Here is a 27134-nt window from a genome sequence, read left to right as displayed (position 1 = left end):
GCCCGAACCCCGGCCGCCAGTATCGGAGCACACACACTTAACCTAAGCCACCGGGCCGGCCCACACCTGCGCATCTTAACTCATGTTTCTGTGAAGAGAAATACTCCTTCAAATCCAATAAACCCTTACTGAGATATCATCTCCACGTCTTTTTAAGAACGTCAAAGCAGCAGTGGAGCCCTGACTCATGTAGGAGAAAGTCTACATCTTTCTCCAATCTCTACATCAATCTCCAAAGGGATTAATATTTCTTACAACAAACAAAATGAGATAACTGGATCTCCTTAAAACTGTGCTCTTCGTTTGTCCTGATTTTTGTGGTGATTTGACAGTTTCCTTAAGAAAGATGGAGAAAAGAAACCCATATTCTGTTGAACTGGATCAGCCCTGCCCCATCTGGTTTGCAGAGCAGACACTGTCTCTAGTTATAGATGAATACACATTGAGAAGGCCACTGTTTGCTTGTTTCTCTCTCTTTCTTTTCTCTCTCTCCTTTCCTCTCCTCTCTCCTCTTCCTTCTCTTCCCTCTCTCTCTCTCTTATTTTACTTTCTCTGCTTCTGGCCTATGGCAACTCCTCTGTCACCTGAGCGCTATCTGTAAATACGTAAATATGTAGGGCAAGAATATTCTACTGTAGAATTTAGACATATTTATGTAGAGCTCTCACTTCATCTGTCAATTAGGTGTAAAGGAGCAGATTGTGAAAGACTGAAATAATTCAACAATGTAGAAGGGCATGAAAAAAATCAAGTATATCTGGAAGTCACCTGTAAATGCAAATTTTACTATAAAAGGAGCATGTTTTGAGGTATATTAAGTAATAATATATGCTGCTGGTTCTTTAACGTCTAAAAGATCATACATCAAAACATCAATGGAATTTTACATAACTTTACATTAGAGTTCTTCAGTGATTGCACGAACGAGGATTTGATCTGTGTAACACTAGAAGCAACAATGAAGTTGAACTGTCCTACAGAGTGCACAAACATTCCCTCTTCATATAAAAATGAACACTTTAATAAATTAATTTTCAACTATCCATCAAGAGCCTACTTTACACTCAACATTGTCGAATGGATGGTGGATTTAATTAGTGAGTTAATCCTAAAAATATTTACTGAGTGATTATATATTCAAGACACTGTGCTAAGTGATAGAGATACGTAGGTAAAAAAGACCCAAAAGAAGGATTAAATCATAATTAAGAAGACATAGAAGATAGCTGAAATGTTGCTGCCTTAAAAATAATGCATACAATATTTAGACAGATAAATGTAAATGTATTTGAAAAGGAGTCTTCAGTATTCCTGAATACATAAATATAATAGGTATACATAGACATGAGCTTCTAGAAGGAAATAGCCTGGCTTTACTAACGTATTTCTTGAATGGACAGTCATATGAATTAAGATAACTGTAAAATCAAGTAGCTGGAATTTTGTTCCCTATTTGTTTACAAATCCCAGGGGACCAACAACAACAAAACAAAGTGGTGCCATTCACTAATCTTAATCAGATTCCATTTAGGGATTCTATGGTTTTTTATTGATCAAGTACAGCTATTTTAAAGAAAAGGTATGAAACTTTCTTTTAAGCATAATTAGAAGGGGGTCTCCTTTGTGATTTCATTTATCAGTTTACATATAATGCCATTAAACACTGCTATTCCCATTTGAGTATGAGTAACTATACAGCAAATTATTACTTTTAACTTACTTAAAAGAAATAATCCTAAGTAGAAGTATTATTGTTTATTTTAGGAATCTGCATAAAATGGTCAGAACAAATCTAGGTGACCATCTTGTGTGCCCTAATTATGTGATTTTTGAAAACTTAAGTGGACGCATCTAAAAAATGGTGATAATATTTATATAATCTTCATACCAATTTGTTAAAAACAAAAGTATATGATTTCTATACACATTAGAATTAGAAGTAAAGACATTTTATTTATATATATGTATAATAAATGGGTGTAATTTTATACAAAATTAAATACAGGTCCTTGTTAAAGTGGTGGAAAAATATCGCTCTAATTTTAAACTTATTTAAGGTATATTTTTAATTCACTACATTAACACAAGGTTTGAATGAGCAATTATACATGCTTTATTACACACTACATTTTTAGTGACCAGAAATGAGTTTATAATGAGATTATGATACACACATACTATTACCCAAACATAACAAGGATATTTAGCTGAACCTGAAGAGCAGCTGCTCTAAAGTTATAGATTTGATTATTCTTTTTCCATAAGAAGAATTTACTGTCTTACTGATTTAGTGATATTTTTTTCCATAAGAGTTCTTTACTGAAAGCCCAATTTATATGGTAAATTCACGGTAACTGGATAAGGATATGTTATATGATGGTTGGGGACCAACTCTTGTTTCTAGTAAAGCTGGCTGCACCACTAACTTATTGCATAAATTTGAGCAACTGAAATAACCTCTCTATAACTTATTTTCCTCATTATGGGAATCATAATAGTACCTAATTTACACTGTTGTTGAGGAATACCTAAAGTAAAATATGTAAATCGCCCAGTGGCTGGCAGAGAGGTGACCCTCAACAAATATTAACTATAGATAGCCAAATGCATCAAAATTTATATTAATTTTTTAATGGAGATAAAGCTTAAGTAGATGACTAAAGATAATTGAGAGAAGGACCAATTTACGCAATCTGACTTTAGGATTTAATCTGTGTAATCTCTAACTTCAATCCTGTTTCTTGACCCACCATAAATTGAATTTAACTAAAAAAAAATTTCTTTTCAGTAGCAACACAAATGAGGCAACACAATACAACATAAAGAATATGGAATTTGTACATATATTGGGCCTAAATCTTTAATTTAATACATACCAATTTTAGTACTGGAGAAGTCATTTAAAATTTCTGAAGTCATTTAAGATTCAACTCTTCTCTCATAAAATAGAGTGAAAGAAACTCTTGTATTATCTCCCAGAGATATTTAAGGTTTAAATAAGAAATATATATGAGAGGATACATAAGTCATTGTTGTTATTATTTGTAGTTTTCCACTAAAATGAAAGCTCAATAAATATATACACAAAATAAACACTAATTTCAAAGTCCCTGAAGTATTTTTATGAATTTTATTTTTAGGTAAATTATAATTTTGTATGAATTTAATTAATTTACACAAACAAAATATTTCTAGTTGTGTGGCTTGCTCAGGAAATTACTGGATAAAAATTCTACAGTTTAAACTTTCACAAAAACATTCAGAAATGTAGAGTTCAAAAATGATGTAGGACGTGTATAATTTATGACACTTTGAAGCAAAGTTTTGCTTAAATATAGACGTCATGATTTTCGATTTAGATTTAAAAGAAAAAAATCATTATTTTAATAAATAACTGAAAAGTGATTGAAGTTTTTATAAGGAGGAATCCAAGAAATATATTTATAGGAGGCATTTCACCTGTATGTCATATATAGTCACTGGTTTATTAACTCTAATTTACTGAATGCAAAATCTATTAAAAAGTAGTTTTATTCCAAATTTGTATTAAAAACATATGCTACTGAAAGAAACATTAAAATTACACAAGTATGGAAGAAATTAATATTTATTCTTTATTTAAACAAAAGTTTTTTAATAAACCTATTTCACTCAAAATTAAGAATCTTAAAGTACACTTGATACCATTTTTAGAAGATTAATTTCTTCTCTCATTTATAGAATCTGTTTGCTAAAATATTTGAATTTTTGTTGCTTGAATTTTTTAGGCAACACTCTTTTGTCAGTGGCTAGAGCTAGATATATGAGAATATATCTTCAGTAAAATAAATGCCAACAATTTTTTAACTGGGAAAAAGAGAGTGTTCCAGAGGATTTGTGTTATATGAAATATACCAAAACTCAAATTGAGTTATTATTGAGAAACAGAAAACATTCTCCCGTAACATCCCTCCGTGCTTTTAACATCTTCAAACTCAATTTCTTAAAGAAGGTAGAGGGGTTAACCTGGAAAATAAAAGCAGACCACCATGGCTCAGTCATGAATCTTAACGGACTTTGTATTTCTTTCATCCAAACACCCTTTGATAAAGGAAATGTTGGTATGGGGTCAACTATTTGCAAGAGCAAAGTCAGTACTTTCCCAAGGCCACTTGTTTGATTATTTGTGTCCTAAAGACTCCAAGTTTTCCTTTCTTCTTTAAATTTCACATATTCCTTCCTTCTTTCTTCTCTTCCTTCCTTCCTTTCTTCCTTCCTTCATTAAATAAGTACTTTTTTGAGCACTGACATATGTGAGGAAACGTTCTAGATTCTGAAGATACACAGATAAGACACAAAACTTGCTCTAAAGTTATCTCAAGAATTTTTTAAATATTTATAATTGTGTTACAATATTATGATATGAAAGAATTGTATTACAAAATAGTATGTTCAGTGCCCATACCTAAGGGCAATAAGTAAAGACTAAGATAAGGCTTAAAGGCAAGACAATCATTTAATTCATCACCCAAATGGAACAGCTATTCCAGGACAACTGGCTTGTTCCAAGACTGTCTGGAGCAAGGCAAGCCAAGATTTATGATCACCCTATTTAAAGGAGAATAGGATTGGGGGGTAAGTCAGAAGGGGGTGGCTAAGGAAGATTGTGGAATGAACTTGATCCACTTTAAAAAGGACTAAGACCATTCCCTAATGGAACGATACTACCAAAGAAGAGAGAGACTGATACTACCAAAGAAGAGAGAGACTGTAAATATGACATTATTTACAAATACAACAGAAGAGCCTCTAGAGTAGAACTGGTTCATTTTTGGATGAACCCACGAGGAAGAGTTTATCTAATTACTGACCTAATAAATGCCTCTGAGAACTCTAAACCTATGCCGTACGTGCTGTTTGTGGCCATTCTGCCTGATGCTCTGCTTCTAAGTTGCAATGCTGAACACTAGTATGTTGCATGTAGACAACACGGTACATCTGGTTTTACCTCAGGGCTGCTAGCAAATATCTGGGAAATCACATTTTGAAGGTATTGTGTTTTTTGATTGTTTTTCCCCTCAGACATAACCTAGCATAAACTCAACTCTACTGTGGAAAAGTAAAGAAGAAAAATTTATTCTGAATCAAAGAATGGAAACTACTTGGAATCTAGGAAACAAAATAAATGGTAATATTATTTATTCTATTAACATCAGCTTTTTGCTTATATGCTAATTTTTAATGACATGAGAGTGTTTGGTATATGTACGTATAATTTACTTTAGAGAAATTTTTGGGAAAAGAAATCTAAAGTTGATAAAACACACATTTGATGAGATAATCAAAATGAGTTACCATTGAATAATAACGGAGTTTTATATTCAAAATTGAGTTCATCAAACATTTTTTTCCCATCTCAGAGCGCCCACACACTATAACAAAGCACAAAAAGAATGTCGGCCATAAGTGGTGCAGGTTACTTCCACTTATATTGCAATGGATACCACTCAGTTATATGGCACACCTAACCATGAAGGAGCTTGGGAGAAGAAGCCTGGCTGTATGACCAGGAAGAAGAAGAAAGAGTGCTACAGGAGGCTACTTCAGTAATCCAGGAGCAAGGTACAGCAGACTTGGGCCAAGTTGGATAGAGAAATGGGTAGGAATAAATAAATGGAAGATATTAGAAAAGATTAATTGGTACAGCTTGGTTATTGGTTCAATATGAGGTTCAAAACAGAAAGGAAGACTTTTGAGACTTAGAGGTTGCAAATACAGCTAGATATTAAATTAAGAATCCTGTTTATCGATAACATGAACTGTCAAGCAAAAGTTCTAAGACCACTTTGGGGAGAGGTACAACACACACACACACACACACATACAGGTACATATATGTTTACATAATATATATGTGTGTGTGTCCTCTGTTTTAAAAAGAAAATTGTTATGGACAATTATTTTAGTTTATGGATACTGAAGAAGAATAGATGCATTAGTAATGCATTTCTAATAAAGTTGATAATGTTCCCAAAGTTACTTCATTTAAATCCCTTTAATCTAATGCAAAGGTTAAATTTATCCCTTGCAGTCGAGGGATGCAGTAAGTAAATCACAACTGAACCTTGAAATCTTGAATTGCAAAGTTTATATACCTAAGTAATTGTATCTTTAATGAGAAGACACCTTAACTTTAACTCCAAAAATATTTTGGCAAAGCTACTTTCAGCAATGTTATCTCTGGCAAACCACACAATTTCAAACTCTTAGACTTTATCTTTGGCAACATATGCCTCAGCTAACCACCCAAGCATGAAGGATTTAACCTCTGGTAGTGTTCGTGGAATATAAATTTTATAACTTCATTGATTTTCAAACACCATGGAAATCCTTTACAGAACCAGTAAATAGTGACAGAAGTGGAAAGAACACTGCACGTTTATTCAGCTTTAATTTCTCCTCTTTTACTGATCTTTTTCTCACTGTCTAAAGAAAGCAACAATACAAAAATTAGAGGGAAAATAAATCCAGTTTCCACAATCATGTAGATTAGAAAACTAGTTATGAGTTTGGTATTTTGTTGTGTGGCTAAATAGTTTTATTAGTTCTGTGAATATTATGGAGTGGAGATAGAAGAACATATCATAATATTAAGAATGTATTTCTATTAATTGGAAAAAGGAAAACCAGAAAGATTGTCCTAAAAATTTATTTATCAGCTCTGATTGTGCAGCCTCTTCTCCTGATGTTGATTGTCTCCACATGGCTATTTATCCTGAGTTTCTTGTGTGAGGGATATCTTGAGTAAGATCCTGTCATTTTTGAATCTTGGACTCTACTCCAAAGCACAGGAGAGACAGTCACCAATAATGCAAAGCACTTAAAACAAAGACAAATTTTTTGAGAAGCCACATCTTGGATTAAATTGATCCTTTCCTATTTCTAGTCTCTCATAGTTTTTTAATGAGGATCTGTAATTTTTAAGAAAAAGTTCACTTGCAGATTATCAAAGACATGCAAATTTAATTGACAGCAAGTTACAATTTTGCCTAAATTTTGAAAAGTCATCCAAAATGCCTAACACTGTTGAGGGTAATATTCAGGTAAATTGCTGCTACATACACTGTTGCTAACAAGTTATACTATAGCAAGCTATTTGGGAAATATCCTATCTCCCATCTCTCAGCTCCATAAATAACACTTTTTCTTATTTCATTGAGAACATGTAAATGATCAAACAAGAAACATCCCATATCACGATCTATAAATTTGTCTGCATCTATTGCTGTATTTTGCCTTTTGTTCTGGTCAAAATAGATAAACTCTCTCAGCGTCTTCTATCTAAAACCAACCCCTCCACTGAACTATCGCTCACGTCTTTTCTTATTTAATTCTTCTTTCCCTTGTATCATAAATTTTCCTTTTCTGATCTATCATGACCAACAGCCTACAATCATTCTGAAATTTCTCTATCTTAAGATAATAAAGTCTCCTAGACCCCATATCTTTCTTTAGAAAAAAATCTTCTCTAATTAAAACTGCATTAGAACAAAACTCTTAAAGGAGTTGTCTATACTGCTTATCTCCAATTTCTCACCTCCAAATTTCTCCTCTGCCTAATCCCAAAGTTTTATTCAAAAGGTTTTACTAAAACTAGTCTTGACAAGGTTATCAGTGACCTTTTCTTGCCATTGGATTGTCAATTCTCAGTTCTCTTCTTATTTCACCTATCACCACCATTTGACACTGTTGATACTTCCTCCTTTTGTGAATGATTTTATAAATTGATTTCTACAGTTCTACACTCTACTAGGTTTCCTCTTTCATCAGTGTTTATCTTTTCTTTCTCATTTGTTCACTCGCTCTCTTTTCCACTTTGAAATGCTCGATTTCCCTCTGTCACAGTCTATTCTCTATCTACTCACTTTTATGCCAGTCCAAAGACTTCACAAAACTCCTAAACTTAGAGCTCCCAAATCAAGCCATCCCCTTTAGGACCAGACATGAATATGTACGTTTCTGCTTGCTTGGCTTGGGAGAGTTGAAGAAAGGGGAGAAGAGAAGTGTGAGAGAAAAAAGAGAGACAGAAACTGGTTAGATGGTACTAGGTAGTCAGAAAGAATAGAGAAAAACTGTTCCCTTTGCTGTGGGACAGGATTTTCTTCTCATTACAAAGATGGTTTGTGTTCCTGGGATGTAATACCTCCCCCATCCTTTCCCTGAATCATGCATAAGTTTATGCACAAGCACAGTTTTGGGTGAGATCTTTGTGAACATTAAGAAAATGGTTGAGTTCCACATCTGGGTCCATGTGAGGCCAAATACAAACTGCACTTGGGGAAAAGTAAGTTAATCTATAAACTGAGCTAATTGAGAAGAAGTAGAAAAATAGATCCAGAAGGGACCGTGATAATGTAGAGTCCTCTCAGGACTTTTCAGAGATGTGGGGAAAGAAACACATAAAATGTGATTTAAACCTTGAGGGGTGGTGATGATAGCTGATTTCCAGATTACACATGTATGTTCCCATCTGGAGGCTATTGTCAACAAGGAGGAGGCATTATATGAAAATCTGATGTGAAATAAATTAGTTTAATAAATAGATAGTTAAATAAATAGAAATTAGTTTCTATTCAATACCTGTGCAAATAAACAGAATCTGAGTACAAAACTCAATAGGGAGAAATAGACATAATTGAAATTTTTTCATTGTGTATGCTTTACCTGGTATATAATAAAATAAGATGTCTTACACAAGACTGAGTGCTAAACATAGTCCTCTGAATAAACATATAAGGTCTCAATCACACTTCATACAAACCTGATTTACATAACTTGAGATACTTCAGATTGATGTTTAAGAGAATATGAAAGTATAAGAGAAATATTTCATGTGAAAAGATTTTAGAACCGAGTATATCTAGAAATTAATCAACTTAAATCAATCTACCTTAAAGTTTGCTTGTATATTACAATTTCATGAATTTTTCATAAGGTAAATGAATGCCAAGTTAATAAAGTGGCCTGTATCTATTTCTTTACTGAAAGTCTTTATCAAAATCACATTTATATGCAATGTATCCAAGTAATGCAGTTGTAAAATAAAATAAAAAAGCTAGATTCCATGTCTTCCTATATTCCTGTCATCCAGAGTACAGCGACCACATCTTACATCCCTTAGTTAATAAAGTACTTTGATTTGGTAATGTTTACCAACAACAGACTTGAATTTGTAAGCCTGCACTCCAGAGGCTATTACTTCATAGACGTATTGATCTAGATTTTGGTTTGCAGCCAACAAATGCATGGGGATGCCTTGGCTTTACTTTCTGGTTTCAAACCTTTCCACCTCATTTGGGCTTTTCCCATACAAATGGGATTTAATATTAGAATAGCAAAGTAAATCAATCAGACTATCTAATTACTGGTGTAACTAGCTAGCAGACCAGCTAAACAATTTAGAACAAAGTATAAACTAGCTAAAGTTAGGCTCCACTCATACTTTTTTCCAACCATTCTTAATCTCAGTAATTTAATTCTGAATCCTCTCAGGCTTGAGTAAAACTGACTCTCTCTAAATCATTCCTTTTTTTTTTGGTGAGGAAGATTGGCCCAGAGCTAACACCTGTTGCCAATCCTCCTCTTTTTGCTTGAGGAAGATTGGCCCTGAGCTAACATCTGTGCCATGCTGTGGGGCACCACCACAGCATGGCTTGATGAGTGATGTGGGTCCATGCCCAGGATCCAAACCCACCAACCCTGGGCCAACAAAGCAGAACACACGGAACTTAACCACTGCGCCACCAGGCTGGTCCCTCTAAATCATTCTTTTTTGTGTGTGTGTGACGAAGATAAGCCCTGAGCTAACATCCATGCCAATCCTCCTCTTTTTGCTGAGGAAGACCTGCCCTGGGCTAACATCCATGCCTGTCTTCCTCTACTTTATATGGGATGCCGCCACAGCATGGCTTGACAAGCAGTGCGTTGGTGCTCGCCAGGGATCCGAACCCCGGCCGCCAGCAGGGGAGTGCATACACTTAACTGCTACACCACGGGGCCGGCCCCCTAAATCATTCTTAAAGTCAAGAAAAGTCTGTCATATCTCAGCCCAGATTGGCACCAAGTTTCCAGACTGCTTTCCCAAACACCTCAACCCTCATTTGCCGTTGTATCATTTGCCTTTTGTGCTCTTTTATTGCACTCTAAACCACAGGCATGCGTCACTGAATAATGGGGATACTTTCTGAGAAATGCGTCGTCAGGCGATTTCGTCGTTGTGTGAACATCATAGAGTGTACATACACAAACCTAGATGGTAGAGCCTACTACACACCTAGGCTATATGGTCTAGCCTATTGCTCCTAGGATACAAACCTGTACAGCATGTTACTGTACTGAATACTGTAGGTAATTGTAACAAAATGTAAGTATTTGTGCATCTAAACATATCTAAACATGAAAAGTAAAATATGGTATAAAAGATAAAAAATGGTACACCTGTGTAGGGCACTACCATGAATGGAGCCTGCAGGACCGTAAGTTGCTCTGGGTGAGTCAGTGAGTGAGTGGTGAGGGAATGTGAAGGCCTAGGACATTACTGTACACTGCTGTAGACTTTATAAACACTGTACACTTAGGCTACACTAAATTTATAAAAAAAAAATTTTCTTTCTTCAATAATAAATTAACCTTAGCTTACTGTAACTTTCTTACTTTATAAACTTTTTAATGTTTTTTAACTTTTGACACTTTTGTAATAACACAGCTTAAAACACAAGCACATTGTGCAGCTGCACAAAAAAATTTGTTTTTATATCCTTATTCTATAAGCTTTTTTCTACTTTTAAAATTCTTTGTTTTTTTACTTTTTAAACTTTTTTTGTTAAAAACTAAGACACAAACACACATGAGCCTAGGCCTATACAGGGTCAGGATCATCAACATCACTGTCTTCCACCTCCACATCCTGTCCCATTGGAAGGTCCTCAGGGGCAATAACACGCATGGAGCTGTCATCTCCTATAATAACGTGTTCTTCTGGAATGCCTCCTGAAGGACCTGCCTGAGGCTCTTCTTGAGGAGGTGTCATTCTTTTCAGAAATATATCCATGCTGGTTTGCTTGGTTCGTCCCTTTTTTTCATCATAGATTTGCTTGTAAGCAGATAATGCACCATGAACATTCCTCTCTCTTAATGAAAACCTTTCAGGGCCCATGTTTTCAAACTTTTTAAGGAGCTTGTTGAGGTCTGCACAAGCTTCTTCTAAACCCTTCCCTGTGAATTTTCTTGGAAGTTTTTCTTCTCCTGCAGTTTCCTTTTCTCTTGCTATGACATTATGACAGCTGTGATATCACTAGGCGTTAGGAATTTTTCAGCTCCATTATAACCTTTTTTCATAAACTTATTTCATTTAATTTCCTCTTTTTTATCTGTGAAATATCATTTTCCTAATAGAATAATATGTCATAACTGTCTTTTAATTATCAGAAGATTACATGTTTCTATGTGTTTATATAAACCTGTTTCTATATATATAATCAGGTTATTTTTAGTTGTAAGTGAAATAAACCCAACTAAACTAGCTCAAGCAAGCAAGCAATCTATTGATTCACATAATGGTAGTAAATTCCAGAGTTAGAATTAGCCATGGAAAGGACTGGATCCAACAAATGATGTTGTTGGGCTCCTTTTGTCCATTTCTGGAATTTTATCAAATTTGATAAAATTGTGTTAAGAATTTTTGTCTATATTAATGAGGAGTATTGATCTATAGTTTTGTTCCAATATATTTGTCTGACTTGGATTTCAGAATAGCGCTAGCCTTATATAGCATAAGTTAGGAAGCAGCCCTTCCTCTTCAACTTTTAGGAAGAGTTAATGTAGAATTGGTAGTAATTCTTCCTCAAATGTAGAATTCCCCAGCGAAGCCCTCTGAGACTGCAGTTTTCTTTGGAGGATGGGTTTCAACTTCAAATTCAATTCCTAAATAGACGTAGGGCTATTCAGGCTTTCAATTTCTACTCCAAAGAGCTTTCTTAATTTGTATCTTTCTAGCAATTTGTCAATTTCATCTAAGTTGTCAAATTTATTGGCAAAAAGTTATTACTAATATTCCCTTATTATTCTTTTAATATCTTTAAAATCTCTAGTGATGTCACCATCTTCATTTCTGATATTGGTAATTTGTGTACTCTCCCAATTTTTTTCCTTTATTAGTCTAGTCATGTGACTAAAGGTTTATCAATATTATTGATTTCAAAGAAACAGCCTTTGGTTTCACTGATTTTTTCTCTATTATTTTTCTGTTTTCTAATTCTTTGTTTTCCACTTTCATCTTTATTTCCTTCCTCTCACTTTGTGTTTAATTGGCTATTCTCCTTCTGGTCTCTTAAGGCAGAAGCTAAAGTCACTGTTCCGAGACCTTCAGTTTCTTCTACGTAGGCATGTGGTGCTACAAAATTTCCTCTAAATATTACAAATATTACTCCAAATATTCCCACAAATTTTGATATTTTGTGTTTTAATTTTCATTTAGTTCAAAATATTTTCTAATATCTCTTTTGAATTCCTCTTTGGCCTGTAAGTATGAACTAGTATGCTTTTTAGTTCCAAATTTTGCGTAGTTTTCCATATATCTTTGTTATTGATTTGTAAGTTAATCCATTGTGATAACATACTATATTTTATTATTTAAATTATTTTAAATTAATTTAGATTTGTTTTACAGCCCAAAATATGGTGCATCTTGGTAAATGTTCTTTGTGAACTCTGTTTGAAATAGAGGCTCTCTAAATGCTGATTAATTCAAGTTGGTTAATAAGCGTTTTTCAAGTCTCTATATCCTTACTGATTATTTCTTTACTTGTTCTATCAACTATTCTATTAACTATTGTTAATATCTTCAATTATAATTGTGTATTTCTCCATTACTCCCTGTGGATTTTTTTTTTTTCCAGTTTTTTCTTAGTATATTTTGCAGCATTGTTATTAGGTATATAAACATTTGGAATGATGTTCTCTTTAAAAACTGACCTCTATCATTAAAAAGGAAACTTTTTTATCTATGGTATTATTTTTTGCTGTAAAATCTACTTTGTCTGATACTATTACATTTTCTTTAATAATGTTAGCCTAATAAATCTGTCTCCATCCTTTTACTTTGAATTTATTGGTGTCATTTGAAGCGGGTTTATTGTAAGCAGCATATAGTAAAGTCTGATTTTTTCAATCCAGCCTACAATATCTGCCTTCAAATAGTATTTGGACTATACATGAAATGCAACAATTGATATAGTATGGTTTAAATCTATTCCATACTGTTCTCTGCTCTCGTTCTCTATTTTTTTTTCTGCTTTCTTTTGGATTAATGAATATTTTTAATTGATTCCATTTATCTCTGTTGTTTATTACCACTAATGTTTTGATATTTTTGTGATTGCTCTAAGGTTTATAGTATACAACTTTAAATTATTACAACCTACATTCAAATGATACTGTACCACTTCCAAACAGTATAAGAAGCTTACACAAGTGAACTTCCATTTCCTCCACCCTAACCTTTGTACTATTGTTACCATACATTTTCCTTTTTCGTATGTTAAAACCCCACAGTGCATTGTTACTATTTTTTTTTTTTTTTTTTTAATTTTTTTTTTTTAAATTTATTTATTTTTCCCCTAAAGCCCCAAGCGATAGTTGTAAGTCATAGTTGCACATTCTTCTAGTTGTTGTATGTGGGACACGGCCTCAGCATGGCCGGAGAAGCAGTGCGTCTGTGTGCACCCGGGATCCGAACCCGGGCAGCCTGCATCGCAGCGCACGCACTTAACCGCTAAGCCACGGGGCCGGCCCCATTGTTACTATTTTTATTTAAACAGTCTATTTTCTTTTAAAAATGTTTAAATATTAAGAAAAAAGTTGATTATATTTACCCAGGTAGTTACCAGGGCTCTTCATTCCTTTGTGTGGGTCCAGCTTTCTATCTACTACCATTTCCCTTATGGCCAATAAACTTCCTTTAATATTAATTTTAGTTTAGGTCTTCTGGCAGTGAATTCTTTTGCCTTTTTGATACCCATTTTTTTTTTATTTTGCCTTCATTTTTGAAATGGGTCTAGAATTTTAAATTGACATTATTTTTCTTTCAGTACTTTGAAAATGTTGTTGCACTGTCTTCTGGGTTGCATTGGTTTCAACAAGATGCCTGCTATAATCCTTATCTTTGCTCCTTGGCATGTAATATGTCTTTTTTTCTCTTGCTGCTTTTAAGTTTCTCTTTATCACTGAATCTAAGCATAATTATGTGCTTTGGTGTAGATCTTCATGTTTCTTGAAGTTCGGATTAATTGAGCATCTTGGATCTGTGAGTTTATAAAAATTGGAAAAGTTTCTGCAACTATTTCTACTTTGTTTTCTGTTTTCCCCTTTTTCTCCTCTCCTTTGGGGATGCTAATTACATATACAGTAGAGTGCTTGAAATTTTTCCCAATATACTGCTGCTGTTTTTTTAATTCACTTTTTTCTTTGTGTTTCATTTTGGATAGTTTCTACTGCGATGACTTCAAGTTCACTAATCTTTTCCTCTGTATGTCTAATATGTTCCAATATGTCATTAATCAGATCCAGTGTATTTTTAAATTTCAGACATTGTAATTTCACCTCTAGAAATTTGATTCAGGTCTTCTATATACCTTCCACGTATCTAGTTAACAGGTTTAACATTTCCTCTAGCTTCTAGAAAGTGTGGAATACATTTACAACTGTCATTATGTCGTTGTATACTTGTTCTTTCATCCACTTCATTTATAGGTCAGTTATAAATAACTGATTTTTCTCCTTATTATGGGTTGTATTTTCTTGCTTCTTTGAATGCCTGATAATTTTTACTGGATGCCAGACATTGTGAATTTTACCTTGTTAGGTGTTAATTTTTCTGTATCCCTATAAATACTCTCAAGTATTGTTCTGTGTCATGGGTATATTACACTGAAACAGTTTGATCATTTTGGGTCTTGTTTTTAAATTTTTTTTCATCAGGAACGCAGAGGGGTTTAGCATACCCTATTTTCCCCAGTCCTGACGCAAAACTCTTCTGGGTACTCCACCCAATTCCCCATGACCTATAAGGTTTTGTGCTCTGGCTGGCAAGAAGAAGAATATTCTCAGCCCTGTAAAATCCTCAGAGACTGTTCCCTCTAATCTTCAACCAGTTCTTTCCTCCGCCTTTGCTAAGTTTCCTCACACATATGGACTGATGAAGATTATTTTTTTCATTTATTTTTTTCTAGTATTTAGTTGTTTCAGGCTAGATAGTAATTTTGTAACCTATTACTACATCTTAGAAGAATACATGTCTGAACTATATTTTTATGGGCAGTTATGATCCAAATGTGATGTATTTATTTTACTCTGATGTGAAACCAAAGATTCAACTATAGCATAAAGACCAATATATTTAAAGGTCATGAAAAGCAGAGTACATTATGTACAAATTGGAGAATTGGGTCATTTCCCTTATAATGTGACACTACACTGTCATTGAGGAACACATTTAAAATAACACTGAGGAACTGAACTGTGTCACAAATACGACAATAGCCATGTATGCCTTCAAATACCTCTCTTAGAACTGACTCACCATCTCCAGACATCAGTATAAGGAGAGTTATAATTCTCTTAAGGAATAAAAAATTCACACTTTTGAAATTTCACAGAAAAGTTTAAGGCTGAAATATTGTGGGTTCATTTCTCTTAACCTCCATGGTCAAATCTGATGCTTTACTCCAAATCACATTAAGTCTCTAGTTTAAATCCCAGCTCAACCTTATGACCTTGGGACTAAAGTTCTCATCATTTTAAGCTGACAGGATCGGTTTGACTCTTGGTTGAAGGGTCTGAGTATACCCTTGTGCATTCAGGCTGGCATTAGTTATTTTACCAAATGCAGAAGTTCTATAATCCAACTTGTATTTAGCAGTAATGCAAAATTAGCTATTTTCATTAACCAGCTGTCCAAACAAGATTTATTGAAGCTTCAATTTTCTCATTAACCTTCCTATAGAAAAAATTTCCAAATTCGGTGCCATCATTCACATGAATATACATGTAAAAGTCTGCAGATTTGCGACCCAGAGTGAAATTCTCTGACAGTTTTGATTTGCCTGTGTCAGAACTCCTCTGATAGCTATCAAGCCAGTGTTCAAAGGCCAGCAGAGCCCAGCCATAAATTGTTGGTCTAGGAAATCTCTATCGGCATTACTGCCAAGACTGACACAATCCTGTTTATAGGAAGTCTTCAATTTTCTGTGTTTGGTACAAATATCATTTCAAGAGTCATTTGTCAGTCAATTCTTTCTCTGAAGTGATTTCTGTCCCTTAAGTATTGTCCCTATTTCATTTTTGGATGAAGGTAAGTACATTCTGCCAGGGACAGATTGACTACTCGGCAGCAGTAAGCCGAATTGTCCTTGGTCTGAAAGAGCCCACGTTGTTGGACCATGCCTAGTACCCATCTCTGCCTCTGCACGCAGTGTCATTGCTCAAGCACTGGGGTGGCTGAGACTGACAGACATCTAACGGATGGGTCCTACTTCCCAGCTGTTGCTGAGAACCTCCTCTGTTGATGATCCTTTTTCGAGTGCACTGATATGAGACAAGAAAATCACAGACTTTGTGCCCACCTCCATAGGTCCATCCTTATGGCTCTTCCTGAGACGACTGTCTCTGATTTTCCTATCTTGTTCTTACCAGGCCCCTGATGGACCAGCCAATATATTCAATACTCTTTAGGAGTCTGTGTATATATTTATGTCAGGTTAATTCTTTTTATATATATAAAGTCGATGAGCAATGAGCTGCTCATTACCAAGTGACAGCATTTCCTTTAAGCATTACTCTTTGGTGACAAACAGCATCGTCTTCTAAGGACCCCATGAGTGGCTGTAGTGCTGCAGTAGTCCAATGTATCAGACTGATTCATACATTAAATAAAACCTGAGATTTTTCCTTCTCTAATGTTGATTAACAGGACTCATTCTCCAAGATCACTGCTATAAGCTGAGTGAGAAGCAAAGGGGAAACAAAGGTAGGCGATTTGAACCACCTGTTCACGTAACTGACTTATACCCTCTGCCAAACAGCTTGGGCTTGATCTCAAATGAATTATTTCCATCATGAAATGGATACCTGCTCCTTATAACTCAGTGGATTGGACAATATCTAGGTTATGAAGCACTGCTCTGTTTTCATAGTCACTTGATGTCAGATGGTCAGGCACTCAGTGTCTAATAGAGCTCAACAGCATGTAAGTAGCTAATTTCAAATACTGAGCAGTTCTCTGGGACAGAAGGCCTGTCCTTGCTCCAGAACACTAGGGGTCCATACTGCCATTTCCTATAGTGTTTGTCAGAGACCTTTGTAGGATTCTTATCCACCCATCCTCATCTACCAAGGATACTTCTACTTCTGTTAGATCTGTCAAGGGGCAGGGAAGTTTACACTGCAGCCTGGACCTATTGCAGAGCCCTCTCTTGCTCAGAATTTCATTCCAAATCTGTAGCCTTCAGAGTCATACAATAAATATGTCACAGAAGCATTTGTGATTGGAGAATATACTTCTCTAAAATACAAAGAGGTCCAAAAAGCACTGCATCTCTTTCTTAGTGGTAGGAGACTCAAGATACAATAACTTGTTATTTACCTTGGTATGCTCCTGATCATTTGATCCCTAAAAAATTAATTGATGTGGCGGGTCCCTGGATCTTTGTAGGGTTTATTTCCTACACTCGGACATTATCTTACTGGCATACTCAGAGTACTTGGCATTTCTTCCTACCAAGTTAAATTAGCCTAGTGTCATCAGATAGTTGATCAGCGTAATATTCTGCAAAATACAAAAATAATTAAGTTCTCTAGACTATATGGTGACAGAGAGAAGAAGGATTAATATAACCCTTGGATTAAAACAAAAATGCATACTGCTGTCCTTCTCATACAAACGCAAACTGCTTCTGATCATTTTTTCTAATTTATTAGATTAAATAAACCATGTACAAGATGCTGTGTTGATATAACCCAGAAAAGATACTACATCTGGCACAGCCACTGCAATTGGAGCTAACCCTTGATTAAGTTTAGGGTAATCTATTATCATTTTCCATATCCATCTGACTTCTTCCAGGGTGAAATAGGTTAATTAGTCATTAATATGATGAGGACAACCACTCATAATTCTTTGAGGGTGGCGCCAATCTCTATAATTCCTCCTGATTTTTGCCTCAGATTTACTATCTTGAGTGGGTGGGGAAGAGGGAAATTTTAATGGCTTTCAGTTGAATTTTTTTTTACTATCTTAATGGCTTTTACTCCACAAACTATAGATGCAATGTGAGTGCTTTGCCTGCTCAGGATAGCCCTCCCAATTAAATACTCGTGGGCTGGGAAAACGACCACAGGATGAGTCCATCCTCCTATTGAAAGCATGATGAAATCAAGTTGGGACAGAACTCCATTCATCACCTGGCCTTTATAATACCGCACTCTAATTGAGGACCACGGTGGCATGTCAGGTCCAGGGGGAGTGTCAGCGCAAACCTTGTAGGCCACAACCCTCAAAAGATCTGAGTTTCTACATTCCCAAGATACCTTTACTCTAGTTCCCTTGGGGAAGGTTATGAGGGAATGTTGTATATGTTTAGAACTTTGAACTAATATTGTGCAGTTCTTCTTCAAAGGAAGCCATATTCCTTTGAGAATAATAGGTTTTAAGTTTGTTACTTGGCTCAAATGTAGAAATTGGGCAAGAGATTATGATTTTCCATTGTGGCAATGGAGATAGGGCTTTTATTTATTTCATTATTTTGATCTTTTTCTGGTTGCACAAGTTTTTTATGTTTCTCTGGTTGCACAAGTCAAACAATACTGTAGTTGGCAGCCCGACTCTCTGGCTACTGGGAATAACATGAGCTATTAGTCATCACTATAAATTCTTGCAGATTGAAGTCTAGGACTGCCACTCCTTTCTTGCCATTATGGTAATCATATCCACTTTGTCTCTGATGGTTATGTATTATCACTTGGTTTCTCCTATTATGGAAACCTATCAGCTCTATGTTAATAAGAAGTTCAATTACAGGACAGCATCTCTTACTATCAATCCTATACTATACATAATAACTAACATTGAGCTTCTCAAAGATGCTGGTGCCCCCTCACTAGTGTATTTCTAATTGCCTTAGGGAAGAAAATGACCTCTGGGCCACCTGGGTAACGTAGTCAGTTCACGGTCTCATATAATAATTCTCTTCTAATATGCCCACTTTTCTGAGCCTTCTGACAGCTACCTTAATACTCCGACAAGTCAGTCTCAGTATCTCCACCTCATTTTTACTAGTCCATCATCATGGCCAAATTTCAAAGAGCCATTCCAGTAGAAGTATGGTTCTCAAACCTTAGCCTACCTTAGAATCACCTAGAAGGCTTTTTAAATCACTGACTTCTGTATTCCATCCTCCAAATTTGTTTCACAGCCTTGGAGTAGGGCATAGTAATTTGTGTTCCTAAGAAGTTCCCAGGTGATGCTAATGCTGCTGGTCCAGGGACCACACTTTGAAGAACACTGGTGTAATCAGCACTGTCTCTTCCACCTGTATCTCATTCCAACCCAATCCAAGCAAGAGTCAAAGGAAACATGAAGCTGAAGCATGCAGGGTTACCCCCCACCACCACCAAGTACGTCATCTGACTGGTGAGTGATCCAGCTCCAAAACCCCAACTTAAAGGGCTGCTTTCCAGGCTCTACAGAACCAGCTGCTCTGGTTTGAGTTCCCCCCGAAAGCTAAACTTGAGACAAGGACTAGGAAGTATATAGTTTATTTGGAAGGCGATCTCAGAAAACAGAAGTAAGGTCATGGGAAAAGTAAAATGAGTTAATTGAAAATAAAGACTGTGTTACCAAGTTGGTTATTGCTCTGAGAAATTGAGAGACCCTGTCCATTTGGTTACTATCTGAGGTATCATGTAGAATTTGCCACAGAATAAACCCACCAAAGGATGGGGAGGCTGGAGACCTAAATCCCTACTCTCATCCCTCATTATCTGAAAGTTGTCTTAGAAATATTAATTCCTGCATTTCATGATTGTGCAAGCCCATGGGTGAATGACTTTTTGTGGAGACAGAGTAACTAGACGTGGAACAGTGGCAAACATGCGTAGAAATGTCCACCAGGTGGGCCACAGAGAAGGGACATGGTGCCTCACAAGTGCCTACTACAGCATATTATTTAGATATATGTAAGTGAAGTCCAGAAGAAACAGCTAAAAGGGTGGAAAATACTTGGATCTGGGGAAGAGTACTTATGGAGTTGGGCATTGGGAAGGAAGAGGGGACATTAGGGGACTTCAGTTTTTCACCTTAAGCTCCAGAGAGCAATTTGTCTTTTAAAATTATGCATATGCAATACTTCAATTAAAAATTAAACTGCATAGTTGACAAATGCATGAACTATGGACTAAAAATATATTCCTTAAAAGTTGAGCTATTGCAGCATCTACTTAATTTTCCTTTAATATACTTTGCTCCTGTTCTGTTTCCTCCCATTGTTTCAGCTGAGACACAATAATCTAGGAAAGACAGGTTCTTTTTAACTTCATTTTAATAGATGGCTCAGGGTTGAGATCTGCCAAAGATCCGCCCAGGAATCCTGACTCACTGAAGAAGGGTGGAGATTTTCTGACCAAAGGGAGATTGTTTTCTCTTCCACCTCTTCTGAAGCAGCTCCTGCAGCCAACGCTTAAGGCCAGAATCAGATAACAGGAATTCAAGATCTGACTTCACTCTGAGCTACAAGATCCAAGACCTCCAGCATCTGCCCGTTTCACTGAGTTACTAATAGTCTAGGAGGTCAACAATGTTTCTCTGTTTTGCTTTAATGAAGATTAAATGAGAATTGTTGATATCGCATTATGAAGTTTCTTTTTTTTTCTTTTCAAAAGCAAAGTGCATATTTAGTCCTCAAGATTTTTAGTTGGTGGCAAAAACCCAAGTACTGAATCCAGGAGTAATTTACCATATTATTATATTGCTCTGCAATATTCTACACATTCTTCTCTGGGTGCAGCTGAGACTATACATTTCCTGAGAACAGGCACTTCACCTTTTTCATCTCTGTGCACCATTTTCTAGCCCCAGAATGTTGGACATTATAATTATTGATAATTAATGTCTAATAATATTAATATCTAATATTTAATATTTGTGTAGGAATAGTAATGTTAATGAATGGCCATGTTTTAAAGACAAGAATCCCAAATTTTTGTCCTCATTATTATATAGGATTCCAAATCTGCATTTTTAACAAAGCCCATTCTTGGCAAAAGATGCCTTAAAATGTGTTTATTATCATTACTTTTATTGTGAAAATTTCAAGCCAGCAGTGCAGCTGGGGAGACGGAGGGAAGAAACTTATTTTGGCCAGGCGGAACTGTTCCACTCCTCACAAATCACACTACAATGGGTGTACCCTGGTTTGTCCAAACTGACAATCACTGCTTTCTAGGAGGATCGCTACTATGTAATTATATTCTCAAATATACTATGTACCATCAATTCCAATATACCTCCTTCAAAGAAGAGACTGAAATAGCTAAACATCTGCTACATGTATATCACATTCACAGAATTCCCAAATTGAAAGTAAATTTAAGAAGCATTAAATCAAACCACTTACTTTTTAAAATTAAGTAACCATAGCCCACTCAGAAAAATAAATCTCCCAAGTAAACATGGTGAATCACGTGCAGATTTAATATTTGAAATGAATCACCTGATTTTTGGTGCTAGTTCTCATTGTAGCCCACTGACTAATTTTTACCTGGATTTAATTGAAATGCATTTACTCACTGATGAAGTTGACATCAAAGCAGACTAAGAAATCTGTGAATTATATTATTCCATTTATAGTGTAAACATAAAATGTCAATTCTGGCTGCTGGAAAAAGCCAAGAAACTGGTAATTTAATAATATATGATTTCTAAAGAGAAATTAGCAATTATTTTATTCAAGAAATGGCAATGAAATAATAGGTAACTGCTTTTCATGAGAATAAAAATAACAATTTTCCTATTACATTCAAAAGATTAGAAATTTTGAAAATAATTTTAAGAAAACGTGTGAAATGCATAATCAGGTGAAGACTGGGTTCAAAGATTCATAATAGAAGTAACATATTTGTGCAACAATTTACATTATAACATACATTCAAGAATATTACCTCAGTTAATCTTTACAAGCCTGGGGGTATTGTTATAATTTTTGTGTTTTTATCAGGTAAATAACCAGATTGAGAGCCATAGGTCATTTAACCAATGCAAATGACTGCTAAGAGCCAAGTGGGAACTTAAAGGCAAATTTGCTTACCACAAAATTCTTGTTTTGTGCGTGTGTGTTTGTTTATTATTTGTTTCATTAAGCTACTTCCCAACAGTTAAATTATATTCTGTTGTATAACCATTTCTTAGTTAGAAAAACATCAAGAGGAAAATTAATCAAAATATAAAAATTACTAAAAATGTCTGATTTTTTCAATAATGCTCTGTATTTTTTTATTGAAAACCATTTCAAGTAAGCATAACGTCTGCAAAATATAATGAATTTTTAAAAAGTAATATAACATTAAAAGGTATTTAGAAATGCTAGACTAAATATCCCTACTGCCTCTGTCCATTTATTTTCAGATTGAATGATTTCCCATTTCTTTCCTAAAGGTCAAGAAGTTATTTATTTGTAAATATTTTACTACTTTAAAGCAAAAGTTATAACTAAATAGCTAACATATTACTTGATTTTGCCAAAGTACTGAGATTACTCAGTGAATGATATATAATTTATGGGTTTTTTTACCTTTGGAAGATAATTATAGCTCTCATAAGTCACCTATTCAAGAACTTCTTAGTGATTTAAAACAATCATAAAGTAGATAGTAAGTAAAGTACCTGGGAGGTAATCATTAACAAGGCAGGAATTTGTTTTCCATGTGCCATTCAGACTCCAGCAAATAGATACACACACACAGAAATCTGTGTATGGAACAGGCAGGAGTCTTGCTGTGAGGAATAGAAACTGACATCCACAAACAAACTAAAAAATAATATATTGTATGGATATCAAGTAGCTCACAGAATTGAGGGACATTTTAGCAAACAGGCAGGCACGAAGAGAGGAGAGATAAAAGGGAGCACAGGCAAGGCCAGGCCCAGGAACAGTCTAAACAATCTGCTGTCTGTCACAGCAGAGGTGACATTTCTGCACTGGGCACTCGCTGCTGTTGCTGGGCTCACAAGATTACCATCGATGCCCACCTCTGTATGCTGTTATCACCGCCGCCGCCATGAATAGTTCTGGAACTGTTTCTACATGTTACTATCACAAATTTAAGATCCAAAGCCTCCAGCGAGCATCTAATTAGCCAAGACTAGGCACATGTCCATGCCCTAGTCTGTCACGAGTGGAAGAGGCTGTATCTGTCTCCCTTGGCTTGCTTATTTGGATAAGGAATATTTCTTCTCACCAAGACTCACACCACAGAGTATCCTCTCCAAAACAGAACAAATGTGCAGATGCCTGGTATAAACAAAAAGACCAATGCTTGCAAAGTATATCTGTATTGAGAATTATAGCTGAAACTGCGTCAATCTCTACCAAAATAAGAATTGTTTTTCCTATTGGTATTTGTTATATTATTATTTTGGAAGATTTGTAAGCCCTTCTCTTGGTCTATGCCATTGATGAATAACCTTCATTTCTACAAATGCCAATTAAGAAAATATAAAAATGTTCAAAACTCAGTTTTTAATTAAAAATGAAATTAATTTTACTAAACCTTATAGAGAAAATAGAAGTACATTTTTACATGTTTATGGTATGGAAAGATATCAAGAAGAATATTTGTAGTTTTTGAAGCCATTAAATATTATGTATAATTGAGAAACAGCAAAGGACATAAGTATACAGTCATATATATATATATAGCCCTTCTAACATGTTCATACTGTCACTGACTGGGTGTCTGGACAAACTCAAAGGTGGGTTTGGAAGCAATTAACTGTTTTTCCAAGTTGTTTCTTTTTCTTTTGTATGTTAAGGAGATGTAACCACCAGCCATCCTGAAACTGACCAAGCCTAGCCACAAGACCTATGTCCATTACCTTTGCCTTATTTTATTTATTTATTTTTTTTGTGAGAAAGATCAGCCCTGAGCTAACATCCATGCTAATCCTCCTCTTTTTGCTGAGGAAGACCGGCTCTGAGCTAACATCTATTGCCAATCCTCCTCCTTTCCCCACCCCCAAAGCCCCAGTAGGTAGTTGTACGTCATAGTTGCATGTCCTTCTAGTTGCTTTATGTGGGACACGGCCTCAGCATGGCCGGAGAAGCGGTGCATCAGTGCACACCCGGGATCCGAACCCGGGCTGCCAGTAGCGGAGCGCACACACTTAACCGCTAAGCCACGGGGCCAGCCCACCTTTGCCTTATTTTTAATGCAAAGATCTTTCCAGGAGGAGCTTAGACTTCATTATGTGGAAGCGTGTTCTCCAACTGAGCCTGTCCAAGCGAATACCCGCCTCTCCCTTTTAAATATTCATTCCCCAACCAAATAAAAGTTCCTGCTTTCCTTTGTTGGAGGACGCCATGACTTTGGAAATGATTCCTCATGGGCTCCTATTTGCTGCAAATACACTTTACTTTGTGAGACAACTTCCACTGGTGTAGAGTCTTACTTAACTCACCAGGAGGTGAGCCCACTTGGTTCTGTTATCAATACCATGTATGTAGTATTTTGAATTTTCAAAGTGAGTTTATATAGATTATATATTTTCATCATAGAAACTAAGTAGAGAGGAAACTGAGGCTCAAGGACATGACACAGTGTTAACATCAGAGCTTAGATAAGAAAGACTTCATTATATCATTGAGCACACTTTGCTGGATCCTGTGGAAGCAGAGATATAGCAGATGCAATTCTATCTACTTTACCCAAGTTATATCTTCATCTCCTAAGGCTATAGAATGTTCTTTCTCTGAGCATTTCAGAGGAGTTCAAAATGGGTAATCAGAAGGAGCACCAACATGGCCCAATTCCAGCTGTTCCTGGAATTTAGAGGCCTCATTCTGCTATGAACTTTTGCCCCAACTCCAGAAGAAATGAGGTTTGGCATTCCCATGAAGTGACATCCTTCATCAATCCTCAGCCTCTTCCCCCTAGCTGTTCCCATTCAGCTGGAAGTATGTGGGATTATTAAGAAACTATGTGGTTGCCATGGAGGTTCTTTATTTTTTTTTTTATTTTTCCAAATCCCTCTAATTTGAATGACCAAAAGACAACCAGAAATGCTGGGCTTAAAAGCCTCTTGAGGGCCGGCCCCGTGGCTTAGCGGTTAAGTGCGCGCGCTCTGATGCTGGCGGCCCGGGTTCGGATCCCGGGAGCGCCCCGAGGCAACACTTCTCCGTCCAACGCGAGGCCGAGTCCCACGTACAGCAACTAGAAGGATGTGAACCTATGACGTACAACTATCTACTGGGTCTTTGGGGGGAAAAAACTGAATAAATAAAATCTTTAAAAGCCTCTTGAGGGTTATCACTAGTCTAGATAGGACCATAATTGTCCTCCTCTCTATCCCAGTGAAATTCAGAATTGGGTCTCTGACAGATGCTGAGGATTGGCTAAACCCAATATTCCCAGTCCAGCTCCACACTTGTTTCCTCAGTCTCTCTTGCAGCTAGGAATAGCTACCAATCAGACATCAAGTGGAATATGCCTGGAGAGCTGTGTAAAAACAGCTATTTTTCTAAGAGTGAAGAATGTATGGCATATACAAGGAAGAGAAAATTTAGATCTTCCTTTGAAGTTTGAAACAAACTCTCTCTCAAACTAATTTTTATTTAGTTGAAATTGATACCATAATCCTTGATGTAAGCAAACAATCTCTAGGGATGAGGAGTGACTACTACAACTGGAATGGAGACAGGTTCTACAAGCCAACATCACAGTAAATCATATAAACACCTTGTACTGATACTGTTATTATTGTTATTCAGTTCAGTCAAGAATCTAGGGCTGCTCTAAGGATCAAAGGCATGAAGACATTTGAAAGTTCTTGGAGAACTATAAACTTCTAAATAGAAGGCACAATGCTATTACTATCTTTTCTTCTAATGACCCTTAACCTTTCACACTTCAGCACTTGACTCTACTTTCACCACCAGGGCTTCTCTGAGTAAACATTGATGATTGTTGAATTTCCACTTGCTTTAAGAGTATAGAGCATATCAGTGGCTCTATCTTCCACCCTGTATCTAAACCACATGTTGGCAAAACTGTCAACTGGGCAGGGTTTGCTATGGGGAGCTCGCGCTCATCTGCAATCCTGTATTTTATTCCCTGCTAAATCGTTAACTGGAAAATTAAAAGTTTGTTTCATAAGGACATAAGCTGCAAACTTTTCAGAAGTAACACTCAGGACAATAATGAATGATGGTGGCCGACTGATAAGCAGTCAGCCAGTAGCTTCGTGAAATACCTAAGCCACCAGCCTTGCCTTTTAGGGAGCATTGCTGGGGCTTGCTTTGACCCCAGTCATTGAAAATCCCTATTCAACAACCAGGTCCTCACCTTTTGCATTTCCCCTAAGGAGGAAGCAGCCTGTGATTTAAATTCACCATTAAGATGAAGGTTTTCTTTTTCCCAACCTTGCTGCCAATTATTTCGTGGTGGCAGGTTTGGCACATTTGCCAGCCCCACAAGGCGTACAAACGGGTTCTCCATGGAGATGAAATTCCTCATTGTTGCCATTCCAAAAATGTATGCTTTGAAAAGAATGTGCTATGTTCTGTAAATACCTCCCCTACGGACACAAGTTTATATCTTTGCTACTGGAGTTTGAACATTTTCCTTTTTTGTGAGTACAGACACACATAAAGTGACCCCCCGCAGTATAAGTGTCTAAGTCTGACACGCCTGCTGGCAGACACAGCTGAACTGACCTTTATTTTTTTCTCTTTTAATGACCCATCAACAGCTGGCCTCCTAAAGGGATGGGCAAGTCCGGTCATATTTTAAGCCAGATAACTTTTCAAAAAATTTGTCAAGTATTTTGCCAA

General features: G+C 36.0%; 1 pseudogene; it reads right to left on the bottom strand.

Annotated features, from left to right (window-relative positions):
• Window positions 1-15771: 15771 nt before the first annotated feature.
• Window positions 15772-26817, bottom strand: LOC101400116 (non-selective voltage-gated ion channel VDAC3 pseudogene; annotated as a pseudogene).
• Between the last annotated feature and the right edge of the window lie 317 nt (window positions 26818-27134).

This window comes from Ceratotherium simum, chromosome 1, assembly GCF_057802395.1.
Source record: "Ceratotherium simum simum isolate JZ-2026a chromosome 1, ASM5780239v1, whole genome shotgun sequence".
In the NCBI taxonomy this organism is placed as follows: domain Eukaryota; kingdom Metazoa; phylum Chordata; class Mammalia; order Perissodactyla; family Rhinocerotidae; genus Ceratotherium; species Ceratotherium simum.
The sequence above is the reverse complement of the archived record's forward strand: the minus strand, read 5'-3'. Positions and strand labels throughout refer to the sequence as shown.